This window comes from Bombina bombina, chromosome 4 (genome assembly GCF_027579735.1).
Source record: "Bombina bombina isolate aBomBom1 chromosome 4, aBomBom1.pri, whole genome shotgun sequence".
NCBI lineage: Eukaryota > Metazoa > Chordata > Amphibia > Anura > Bombinatoridae > Bombina > Bombina bombina.
Window position 1 is genome coordinate 257345215 of NC_069502.1, and position 11844 is coordinate 257357058.

Genomic DNA, 11844 nt, shown 5'->3' on the forward strand with positions numbered 1-11844 from the left:
CTGGTTAGATTTCCAGGCCGGTTTGGACTGAGCAAAAGTTCCTTCTTGTTTTGTAGCAGAGGAAGTTGATGCTGCACCTGCCTTGAAGTTTTGAAAGGCACGAAAATTAGACTGTTTGGCCCTTGATTTGGACCTGTCCTGAGGAAGGGCATGACCCTTACCTCCAGTAATGTCAGCAATAATTTCCTTCAAACCAGGCCCGAATAGGGTCTGCCCCTTGAAAGGAATATTAAGTAATTTAGACTTTGAAGTCACGTCAGCTGACCAAGGTTTAAGCCATAGCGCCCTACGCGCCTGGATGGCGAATCCAGAATTCTTAGCCGTTAGTTTAGTCAAATGAACAATGGCATCAGAAACAAAAGAATTAGCTAGCTTAAGTGTTCTAAGCTTGTCAAGTATTTCAGTCAATGGAGTAGCTGTCTGAAAGGCCTCTTCCAGAGACTCAAACCAGAACGCCGCAGCAGCAGTGACAGGAGCAATGCATGCAAGGGGCTGCAGGATAAAACCTTGTTGAATCAACATTTTCTTAAGGTAGCCCTCTAATTTTTATCCATTGGATCTGAAAAAGCACAACTGTCCTCGACCGGGATAGTAGTACGCTTCGCTAAAGTAGAAACTGCTCCCTCCACCTTAGGGACAGTCTGCCATAAGTCCCGTGTGGTGGCGTCTATTGGAAACATTTTTCTAAAAATAGGAGGGGGGGAAAATGGCACACCGGGTCTGTCCCACTCCTTAGTAATAATTTCTGTAAACCTTTTAGGTATTGGAAAAACATCAGTACACACCGGCACTGCATAGTATTTATCCAGTCTACACAATTTCTCTGGCACTGCAATTGTGTCACAGTCATTCAGAGTAGCTAAAACCTCTCTAAGCAATACCCGGAGGTTCTCAAGCTTAAATTTAAAAGTAGAAATATCAGAATCAGGTCAGAGTCAGAGATGTCACCCACAGACTGAAGCTCTCCTTCCTCAGCTTCTGCATATTGTGACGCAGTATCAGACATGGGCCTTAAAGCGTCTGCATGCTCTGTATTATGCCTAACCCCAGAGCTATCTCGCTTTCCTCTGAATTCAGGCAGTCTGGCTAATACCGCTGACAGGGTATTATCCATGATCGCCGCCATGTCCTGCAAAGTAATCGCTATGGGCGTCCTTGATGTATTTGGCGCCATTTTAGCGTGAGTCCCTTGAGCGGGAGTCAAAGGGTCTGACACGTGGGGAGAGTTAGTCGGCATAACTTCCCCCTCGTCAGAATCCTCTGGTGATAATTCTTTTAAAGATAAAAGCTGATCTTTATTGTTTAAAGTGAAATCAATACATTTAGTACACATTCTCCTATGGGGTTCTACCATGGCTTTTAAACATAATGAACAAGGAGTTTCCTCTATGTCAGACATGTTTGTACAGACTAGCAATGAGACTAGCAAGCTTGGAAAACACTTTAAATCAAGTTAACAAGCAATATAAAAAAACGTTACTGTGCCTTTAAGAGAAACAAATTTTGTCAAAATTTGAAAAACAGTGAAAAAAGGCAGTTAAACTAACAACATTTTTACAGTGTATGTAACAAGTTAGCAGAGCATTGCACCCACTTGCAAATTGATGATTAACCCCTTAATACAAAAAACGGATTAACAAAACGAAAAAGACGTTTTTAAACAGTCACAACAACTGCCACAGCTCCACTGTGGCTTTACCTTCCTCAATACACGACTTTTGAAGCGTTTTGAGCCCTTCAGAAATGTCCTATAGCATGCAGGGGACTGCTGAGGGAAGCTGAATGTCTTTGTCTGTAATTTTAACTGCGCAAAAAAGCACTAAAATAGGCCCCTCCCACTCATACTACAACAGTGGAAAGCCTCAGGAAACTGTTTCTAGGCAAAAATCAAGCCAGCCATGTGGAAAAAACATATATAAAAATGATTAAACATGCCAGCAAACGTTTTATATTGCAATTTTATAAGAGCATATATCTCTGATAGTAAGCCTGATACTAGTCGCTATTAAATCACTGTATTTAGGCTTAACTTACATTAATCCGGTATCAGCAGCATTTTCTAGCAATTCCATCCCTAGAAAAACTTAAACTGCACATACCTTATTGCAGGATAACCTGCACGCCATTCTCCCTCTGAAGTTACCTCACTCCTCAGACATATGTGAGAACAGCAGTGGATCTTAGTTACTTCTGCTAAGATCATAGAAAAACACAGGCAGATTCTTCTTCTAAATGCTGCCTGAGATAAAATAGTACAACTCCGGTACCATTTAAAAACAATAAACTTTTGATTGAAGAAAAAAACTAACTATATATCACCACTTTCCTCTTACTACCTCAATCTTTGTTGAGAGTTGCAAGAGAATGACTGGGTATGGCAGTTAGGGGAGGAGCTATATAGCAGCTCTGCTGTGGGTGATCCTCTTGCAACTTCCTGTTGGGAAGGAGAATATCCCACAAGTAATGGATGATCCGTGGACTGGATACACCTTACAAGAGAAAAGCTATTTGTTCATCAAGGGTTTCTTTTACAACTGACGGCCTGCATTGTACCAGTCACAACTGCAGCTGCCTTTTGGTTTGACGCCTTAGAAGAATCTCTGAAGACTGAGACTTCTTTAGATAGACTTAAGGCCCTTAAGCTGGCTAATTCTTTTGTTACAGATGCCGCCTTTCAGATTGCCAAATTGGCGGCTAAGAATGCAGGTTTTGCCATTTTAGCGCGCAGAGCCTTATGGTTAAAATATTGGTCTGCGGATGTGTCCTCTAAATCCAAGCTTTTGGCTATTCCTTTCAAGGGAAAGACCCTATTCGGGCCTGACTTGAAAGAGATAATTTCTGACATTAAGGGAGGTAAGGGTCATCAACTACCTCAGGATAAGTCTTCTAAGCATAGGAATAGACAGAGTAATTTTCGTTCCTTTCGAAATTTCAAGGGAGTCCCCTCTGCCGCTTCCGCTAAACAGGAAGGGAATTTTGCACAAGCCAAGTCCGTCTGGAGACCCAACCAGGCTTGGAACAAGGGTAAACAACCCAAGAAGCCCGCTACTTCTCCCAAGACAGCATGAAGGGGCGGCCCCTGATCCGGGACCGGATCTAGTAGGGGACAGACTTTCTCTCTTTGTCCAGGCTTGGATAAGAGACGTTCAGGATCTCTGGACACTGGAAATCGTGTCTCAAGGGTATCAGCTGGAGTTCAAAAATTCTTTCCCAAGGGGAAGGTTCCTTCTTTCACGATTGTAGACCAGATTAAAAGAGAGGCGTTCTTACATTGTGTAAAAGACCTCTCTACTATGGGAGTAATTTGTCCCGTCCCAATACAAGAACAGGGGCAGGGGTTTTACTCAAATCTTTTCGTGGTTCCCAAAAAAGAGGGAACGTTCCGACCCATTTTAGATCTTAAGAGTCTAAACAAGTTTCTCAGAGTCCAATCCTTCAAGATGGAGACTATTCGGACAATTCTTCCATTGATCCAGGAGGGTCAATATATGACTACCGTGGATTTAAAGGAGGCATACCTTCACATTCATATCCACAAAGATCATCACCAGTTCCTAAGATTTGCTTTTCTGGACAAGCATTTTCAGTTTGTGGCTCTACCCTTCGGGTTGGCCACGGCACCCAGGATCTTCACAAAGGTTTTAGGGTCTCTGCTGGCGGTTCTCAGACCGCGGGGTATTGCAGTGGCGCCTTATCTGGACGATATTCTGATCCAGGCGTCGTCTTATTAACTGACAAAGTCTCATACCAACATGGTTCTGGACTTTCTAAGGACTCACGGGTGGAAGGTGAATCTATAAAAGAGTTCACTAATTCCACAGACAAGGGTTCCTTTCCTGGGAACTCGAATAGATTCCGTGTCCATGAAAATTTGCTTGACGGAGGTCAGAAAGTTAAAGATTCTGAATACATGCTGCGCTCTTCAGTACAATCCTCGGCCTTCATTGCTCAGTGTATGGAGGTAATTGGATTAATGGTGGCGGCAATGGACATCATTCCGTTTGCTCAATTTCATCTCAGACCTCTACAACTGAGCATGCTCAGACAGTGGAATGGAGATTATGCAAATTTGTCTCCTCAGATAGATCTGGATCAGGAGACAAGAGACTCTCTTCTTTGGTGGTTGTCGCCGGATCATCTGTCCCAAGGGACGTGCTTCCGCAGACCCTCATGGGTGATAGTGACAACAGACGCCAGTCTACTAGGTTGGGGTGCAGTCTGGAACTCCCTGAAGGCTCAGGGTGTGTGGACTCAGTCGGAGTCTCTCCTTCCAATCAATATTCTGGAATTAAGATCGATATTCAATGCGCTTCGGGCTTGGCCTCAGTTGGCTTCGGCCAAATTCATTCGGTTGAAGTCGGACAACATCACGACTGTGGCTTACATCAATCATCAGGGAGGAACAAGAAGTTCCTTAGCGATGACAGAAGTATCCAAGATAATTTGGTGGGCGGAGGCTCACTCTTGTTATCTGTCAGCAATATACATCCCAGGAGTGGACAACTGGGAAGCGGACTTTTTGAGCAGACAGACGTTTCATCCGGGGGAATGGGAACTCCATCCGGAGGTCTTTGCCGCTCTGATTCTCAGGTGGGGCAGACCGGAATTGGATCTGATGGCGTCTCGTCAGAATGCCAAGCTCCCAAGATACGGATCCAGATCAAGGGATCCTCAGGCCGAACTGATAGACGCCTTGGCAGTGCCTTGGTTGTTCAACCTAGCTTATGTGTTTCCACCATTTGCCCTCCTTCCCCGGGTGATTGCTCGGATCAAACAGGAGAGGGCTTCAGTAATTCTAATTGCTCCTGCGTGGCCACGCAGGACTTGGTATGCGGATCTGGTGGACATGTCATCTCTGCCACCGTGGAAGCTTCCATTGAGGCAGGACCTTCTCATTCAGGCACCCTTCCATCACCCGAATCTAGTTTCTCTGCAGCTAACTGCTTGGAGATTGAAAGCTTGATTTTATCTAAGCGAGGGTTCTCTGATTCGGTCATTGATACCTTGATTCAGGCACGTAAGCCTGTTACTAAAAAGATTTAACATAAGATATGGCGTAAATATCTTTATTGGTGCGAATCCAAGGGCTACTCGTGGAGTAGGGTTAAGATTCCCAGGATTTTATCTTTTCTCCAAGAAGGATTGGAGAAAGGGTTGTCAGCAAGTTCCTTAAAGGGACAGATTTCTGCCTTGTCTATTCTGTTACACAAACGTTTGTCAGATGTTCCAGACGTTCAATCTTTTTGTCAGGCTCTAACTAGAATCAGGCCTGTGTTTCGACCAATTGCTCCTCCTTGGAGTTTGAATTTAGTTCTTAATGTTCTTCAAGGGGTTCCGTTTGAACCTATGCATTCCATAGATATTAAGTTGTTATCTTGGAAAGTTTTATTTCTGGTTGTTATTTCTTCTGCTCGCAGAGTCTCTGAGCTTTTAGCTTTACAATGTGATTCCCCTTATCTTATTTTCCATTCTGATAAGGTGGTCTTACGTACCAAACCTGGTTTCCTTCCTAAGGTTGTTTCTAATAAGAATATTATTCAGGAAATTGTGGTTCCTTCCTTGTGTCCTAATCCTTCTTCTAAGAAGGAGCGTCTGTTACATAACTTAGACGTGGTTCGTGCCCTGAGGTTTTACTTGCAGGCGACTAAGGATTTTTCTACATTATTTGTTGTTTTTTCTGGAAAACATAGGGGCCAGAAAGCTACGGCTACCTCTCTTTCTTTTTGGCTGAAGAGTATCATCCGTCTTGCTTATGAGACTGCTGGACAGCAGCCTCCTGAAAGAATTACGGCTCATTCCACTAGGGCTGTGGCTTCCTCATGGGCATTTAAGAATGATGCTTCTGTTGAACAGATTTGCAAGGCTGCAACTTGGTCGTCTCTTCACACTTTTTCCAAACTTTCCAAATTTTATACTTTTGCTTCATCTGAGGCTGTTTTTGGGAGAAAGGTTCTTCAAGCAGTGGTGCCTTCAGTTTAGGTTCCTGTCTTGTCCCTCCCTTTCATCTGTGTCCTATAGCTTTGGTATTGTATCCCATAATTAAGGATGAAACCCGCCCTGTCAATTTTTCAGACAGGTTTTTATTTTTGTTAAACTTCAGTCACCTCTGCACCTTGGCTTTTCCTTTCTCTTCCTAACTTCGGTCGAATGAATGGAGTGGGAGAGAAGGGAGGAGCTATATATACAACTCTGCTGTGGTGCTCTTTGCCTCCTCCTGCTGATCAGGAGGCGTAATCCCATAAGTAAGGATGAAATCCGTGGACTCGTCATATCGTAAAATAAATAAATTGATCAGATAAGCATAAATTTCCTTTTAATGGTTTTTGCGGTTTTAAAGAACAAAACCAGTTAGTTCATGTATAAATATAAACCAAAAGAAGAATTTTTAATTGATTTTATACTGTTATAACAAGTCATTGGAATCACATTAAGGGAAAAAAAAACGTTACAGTACACTGTCCCTTTAAATCATTTTGGTATGTATTACTGGCACGAAGGGTTTAAATTACAGATCTGTGGCTTACTGGTTGAAAGGAATGTTAACCCCTTAATGACCAAGGACGTACAGGGTGCGTCCTACAAAAACTGGTGGTTAATGACCAAGGACGTACTCTGTATGTCCTCGGGTTTCAAGCAGTGGAAGCGATCGTGATCACTTCCAGCCGCTTTCAGGGTATTGCAGTGATGTTTTCAATACCCTCTGGTAAGCAACCGATGCAGAGAGTGGGTGGGACCGCTACACTATGGAATACCTTCAGTGAAGGAACGAGGGTGAGGGCAATAGTAAAGATTTGGGAAAGGGATCTGGGAGGGGGAGGGTATTGAGGGGGGGTAGCTACACTTTGGAAAATGAATATAATACATTTAAAAAAAAAAAAAAAGCCTAGTTTTACTGTAAACTGGGTACTGGCAGACAGCTGTCAGTACATAAGATGGACGCAAATAGGTAGAGGGGGGAGGGTTAGAGAGCTGTTTGGGGGGGTCAGGGAGGTTGGGGTGTAAGGGGGGATCCTACACTGAAGAAACTTTATTTAAAAAAAAAAAGTAAAAATAAATAAAAAAGCCTTTTATTTTAGTACTGGCAGACTTTCTACCAGTACTTAAGATGCAGTGACAATTGTGAGGTGAGGGAGGGAAGAGAGGGGTCAAGGAGGGATCAGGGGATGGGATGTGTCAGGTGGGAGGCTAATCTCTACACTAAAGCTAAAATTAACCCTACAAGCTACCTAATTACCCCTTCACTGCTGGACATAATACAAGTGTGGTGCGCAGCGGCATTTAGCAGTCTTCTAATTATAATTAGTAAATTAATATAGTAAATTATATGATTAAAATAATGGTATCTTTAGAAAGTCCATCTAATGGCGGGAAAAATGGTATATAATATGTGTGGGTACAGTAAATGAGTAAGAGGAGAATTACAGCTAAACACAAACAAAATATAAAAATAGCTCTGGTCCCTAACGGTAAGAAAATTGAAAAATGGTCTGGTCACTAAGGGGTTAAATCACTGATACATGTGTTACAGCAGGCAGTCACTGGTGTAAAATAACTTCTCTTTATGTTTTACTGATTGCCAAAAGGGAAAAAATCATGGAGATCACTCAGACCACTTATGTGTGTGGTACTGGCAACAGTCAAGTCAAAAAAAACTTTCATAATTCAAATACAGCATGTAATTTTAAACAACTTTCCAATTTACTTTTATCACCTATTTTGCTTTGTTCACTTGGTAGTCTTAGTTGAAAGCTAAACCTAGGAGGTTCATATGCTAATTTCTTAGACCTTGAAGACTGCCTCTAATCTGAATGCATTTTAACCACTAGAGGGCATTAGTTCATGTGTTTCATATAGATAACATTGAGCTCATGCATGTGAAGTTACCTTGGAGTGAGCACTGATTGGCTAAAATGCAAGTCTGTCAAAACAACTGAAACAAGAGGGCAGTTTGCAGAGGCTTAGATACAAGGTAATCACAGAGGTAAAAAGTATATTAAAGGGACAGTCAACACTTACTTTAACATGTTTTTATATTGAAAATAACAAAACGGAGGTCCGCCTACACTATACCCCTCCTGCCTTGCCGCCTTGCTTCTGTCCTAATCAGCGGCGCTAACTACTCTAATACCCAGTAAATATGGATGCCGGACTCCCCCCACCATTACGTAGCTGCCTTCTTCTTCAACTTATAAGCAAATCAGAATCCAGGCATCGGACAGAAATTGCAAGCGCGTGCAATTTCAGTCCGAGGACTGGATTCTGATTTGCTTATCAGTTGAAGAAGAAGGCAGCTACGTAATGGTGGGGGGAGTCCGGCATCCATATTTACCGGGTATTAGAGTAGTTAGCGCCGCTGATTAGGACAGAAGCAAGGCGGCAAGGCAGGAGGGGTATAGTGTAGGCGGACCTCCGTTTTGTTATTTTCAATATAAAAACATGTTAAAGTAAGTGTTGACTGTCCCTTTAATATAACTGTTGGTTATGCAAAACTTGGGAATAGGTAATAAAGGGATTATCTTTCTTTTTAAACAACAAAAATTCTGGTGTTGACTGTTTGATAAATCAACATCCTGTTATCAGTGTCTGCAGCAACATTAAAGGGACAGTCAAGTCCAAAAAAAACTTTCATCATTCAAATAGGGCATGTAATTTTAAACACTACTATAAAGAATAAGATGCACAGATATTGATATAAAAATCCAGTATAAAACAATTTAAAAACTTACTTAGAAGCTCTCAGTTTAGCTCTGTTGAAAAGGTAGTTGGAAAGCCCACTGCAAGTGGGAAATAAGACACTCCCCCCTCCCTCTTCTTTTGCATATGAAAAGACCCTTTACACAAACAGGAGCAAGCTGGAGAAGGTAGCTGACGGTATTCACATAAAACTTTGGGGCTGGGTTAGGAGTCTGAAAATCAGAGCAATGTTACTTAAAAATAAGCAAAACTTTACATTTAAAAAGAAAAAAAAAACTTTATGGGCTATATAAATAGATCATCTACAAAACATTTATGCAAAGAAAAAATGAGTGTATAATGTCCCTTTAATCACCAATTTTGCTTTGTTCTCTTGGTATTCTTAGTTGAAAGCTAAACCTAGGATGTTCATATGCTAATCTCTTAGACCTTGAAGGCTGTCTCTAATCTGAATGCGTTTTGACAGTTTTTCACCACTAGAGGGTGTTGGTTTGTGTGATAGCATTGAGCTCACGCACGTGAAGTTACCTAGGCGTGAACACTGATTGGCTAAAATGCAAGTCTGTCAAAAGAACTGAAATAAGGGGGCAGTGCAGAGGCATAAATACAAGGTAATTACAGAGGTAAAAAGTGTATTATTATTACTGTGTTGGTTATGCAAAAACATAATTTATGTAAGAACTTACCTGATAAATTCATTTCTTTCATATTAGCAAGAGTCCATGAGCTAGTGACGTATGGGATATACATTCCTACCAGGAGGGGCAAAGTTTCCCAAACCTCAACATGCCTATAAATACACCCCTCACCACACCCACAAATCAGTTTAACGCATAGCCAAGAAGTGGGGTGATAAGACAAAAGTGCGAAAGCATAAAAAATAAGGAATTGGAATAATTGTGCTTTATACAAAAAAATCATAACCACCACAAAAAGGGTGGGCCTCATGGACTCTTGCTAATATGAAAGAAATGAATTTATCAGGTAAGTTCTTACATAAATTATGTTTTCTTTCATGTAATTAGCAAGAGTCCATGAGCTAGTGACGTATGGGATAATGACTACCCAAGATGTGGATCTTCCACGCAAGAGTCACTAGAGAGGGAGGGATAAAATAAAGACAGCCAATTCCGCTGAAAATAATCCACACCCAAAATAAAGTTTAAATCTTATAATGAAAAAAACTGAAATTATAAGCAGAAGAAACAAACTGAAACAGCTGCCTGAAGTACTTTTCTACCAAAAACTGCTTCAGAAGAAGAAAACACATCAAAATGGTGGAATTTAGTAAAAGTATGCAAAGAAGACCAAGTTGCTGCTTTGCAAATTGATCAACCGAAGCTTCATTCCTAAATGCCCAGGAAGTAGAAACTGACCTAGTAGAATCAGCTGTAATCCTTTGAGGCGGAGTTCTACCCGACTCAACATAAGCATGATGAATCAAAGACTTTAACCACGATGCCAAAGAAATGGCAGAAGCCTTCTGACCTTTCCTTGAACCAGAAAAGATAACAAATAGACTAGAAGTCTTTCGGAAATCTTTAGTAGCTTCAACATAATATTTGAAAGCTCTAACTACATCCAAAGAATGCAATGATCTTTCCTTAGAGTTCTTAGGAATAGGACACAATGAAGGAACTATAATTTCTCTACTAATGTTGTTAGAATTCACAACCTTAGGTAAAAATTTAAATGAAGTTCGCAAAACCGCCTTATCCTGATGAAAAATCAGAAAAGGAGACTCACAAGAAAGAGCAGATAATTCAGAAACTCTTCTAGCAGAAGAGATGGCCAAAAGAAACAAAACTTTCCAAGAAAGTAATTTAATGTTCAGTGAATGCATAGGTTCCAACGGAGGAGCTTGAAGAGCCCCCAGAACCAAATTCAAACTCCAAGGAGGAGAAATTGACTTAATAACAGGTTTTATACGAACCAAAGCTTGTACAAAACAATGAATATCAGGAAGATTAGCAATCTTTCTGTGAAAAAGAACAGAAAGAGCAGAGATTTGTCCCTTCAAGGAACTTGCAGACAAACCTTTATCCAAACCATCCTGAAGAAACTGAAAAATTCTCGGAATTCTAAAAGAATGCCAGAAAAAATGATGAGAAAGACACCAAGAAATGTAAGTCTTCCAGACTCGATAATATATCTTCCTAGATACAGATTTACGAGCCTGTAACATAGTATTAATCACAGAGTCAGAGAAACCTCTTTGACTAAGAATCAAGCGTTCAATCTCCATACCTTTAAATTTAAGGATTTGAGATCCTGATGGAAAAAAAGGACCTTGCGACAGAAGGTCTGGTCTTAACAAAAGAGTCCACGGTTGGCAAGAGGCCATCCGGACAAGATCCGCATACCAAAACCTCGAGGCCATGCTGGAGCCACCAGCAGAACAAACGAGCATTCCTTCAGAATCTTGGAGATTACTCTTGGAAGAAGAACTAGAGGCGGAAAGATATAGACAGGATGATACTTCCAAGGAAGTGACAATGCATCCACTGCTTCCGCCTGAGGATCCCTGGATCTGGACAGATACCTGGGAAGTTTCTTGTTTAGATGAGAAGCCATCAGATCTATTTCTGGAAGTCCCCACATTTGAACAATCTGAAGAAATACCTCTGGGTGAAGAGACCATTCGCCCGGATGTAACGTTTGGCGACTGAGATAATCCGCTTCCCAATTGTCTATACCTGGGATATGAACCGCAGAAATTAGACAGGAGCTGGATTCCGCCCATACCAGTATTCGAGATACTTCTCTCATAGCCAGAGGACTGTGAGTCCCTCCTTGATGATTGATATATGCCACAGTTGTGACATTGTCTGTCTAAAAACAAATGAACGATTCTCTCTTTAGAAGAGGCCATGACTGAAGAGCTCTGAAAATTGCACGGAGTTCCAAAATATTGATTGGTAATCTCACCTCATGAGATTCCCAAACCCCTTGTGCTGTCAGAGACCCCCAAACAGCTCCCCAACCTGTCAGACTTGCATCTGTTGAAATCACAGTCCAAGTCGGAAGAACAAAAGAAGCCCCACGTCAGAGAGTGTCGTACAATCGGTTTTAAAGATATCAATTGAGATATCTTTGTATAATCCCTACACCACTGGTTCAGCATACAGAGCTGAAGAGGTCGCATGAGAA